General features: G+C 39.9%; 1 long non-coding RNA gene across 1 annotated transcript in view; it reads right to left on the bottom strand.

Moving 5' to 3' along the window:
• Positions 1–366: 366 nt before the first annotated feature.
• Positions 367–1,342, bottom strand: part of LOC106531623 (uncharacterized) — a 34,923-nt gene continuing 33,947 nt past the window's right edge. Inside the window, exon 3 of the long non-coding RNA XR_001311961.1 lies at positions 367–439. This is a non-coding gene — a long non-coding RNA (uncharacterized LOC106531623). The remainder of the gene's footprint in view (positions 440–1,342) is intronic.

Here is a 1,342-nt window from a genome sequence, read left to right on the forward strand (position 1 = left end):
AATGTCCACAGACAGAACGACAGAATGACAGAACAACAGAACGACAGAACGACGAGACAGATGGACAGACAGACATAAGCGACCGAAAAAATTACCTCGCCCTTGGCAGAGGTAATTAAAAAATGAGCAACATGATACAATCTTGGTTTTGAAAAATTGCATCACATAAGAACCTTACTATTGGACCAGAAAGTATGTTTTCTGAAGAACCGAAGTAATTGGAGACAATGTTTCAGCTTGGTAAGATTGTTTCGCAGCCATCCACATACACATACTGGTTGTAATATAAGTTACAAATGCTAACTTTAGATCACACATAGACCAAACAACGATGTTAACAAAACAACATGAGTTGTTTTTCGGCTTACCTGGGCAGATGGGTGGATGGTGGGAGTGTTGGGCACTGTGATCCAGAAGCTCTGAGTAGTTTTCTTGGCATCTGAAAATACATGTCCTCAAATGTATTTTTAATCAGAAAATAACTGGACTGAGAAGTAGTATGAGAAGTAGTACGATGACCTCAGCAGACACGGTTTCACCCACTGATTGCTAGTTGTTGCTGCCAATAGCCGGCAGGAGTTGTGGGGTGGACCAGGGGGTGGGGGAGGTGGGCTCTGTGATGAGGAAGCTCAGCTTGGAGACACAGCCCAGAGGAGGAGCTGATCCCAAAAGGCGGTCCTAGGCCCACCCGATCATTTTTGCTCCCCTGCCTGGCTGCATCAGGACAGCACAGGATTTCTTAAACATGCATGAATGAGTCAAAACAATCAGTGTTGTATAAAGTACCACAAAGGGATACTTGAGCACAAGTAGAAGTATCTTACCAAAGAATTACTATGGTAAAAGTTAAAGTCTCATTTAGGAATATTACCTGAGCAAAAGTAATAAAGTATGATATTTTTTGTACTTAAGTATTAAAAGTAAAAGTATTGATGTAAAATAAGCAGTTATATTTTCCGTAATGACATTTATTAGGAGGTGACCTCCCCAAAAAATGCAGAAATGACTGTGCGGTATTAAAATTATTTTCTGTTAAATTTAGGATGCACTACTCTAGCTGTTTCAGTTTATATACTGTATCAAGGGTGTCAAAACCTTTTTACCAAAATGAAAATATGTTTGAGGGCTGTGGGCCAAATGCAATTATATCATTTATCAAATACAAATACCTCATCTACTTTTAAAAATACAGTCCTTTCATTTTTTTAGTGATCAAGCTAACAGCCAGTGTGGTGGCCCACATTTTTGACTAAGTGCAATACAGCCCCTTTTATAGTCATTGGGCTAATGAATGGAATGACTGTGGGTGGAAATACTGTTAGTCCATGGGCTAGGGTGGCTC

Source organism: Austrofundulus limnaeus, unplaced genomic scaffold (assembly GCF_001266775.1).
Source record: "Austrofundulus limnaeus strain Quisiro unplaced genomic scaffold, Austrofundulus_limnaeus-1.0 Scaffold658, whole genome shotgun sequence".
Taxonomy (NCBI): Eukaryota; Metazoa; Chordata; class Actinopteri; order Cyprinodontiformes; family Rivulidae; genus Austrofundulus; species Austrofundulus limnaeus.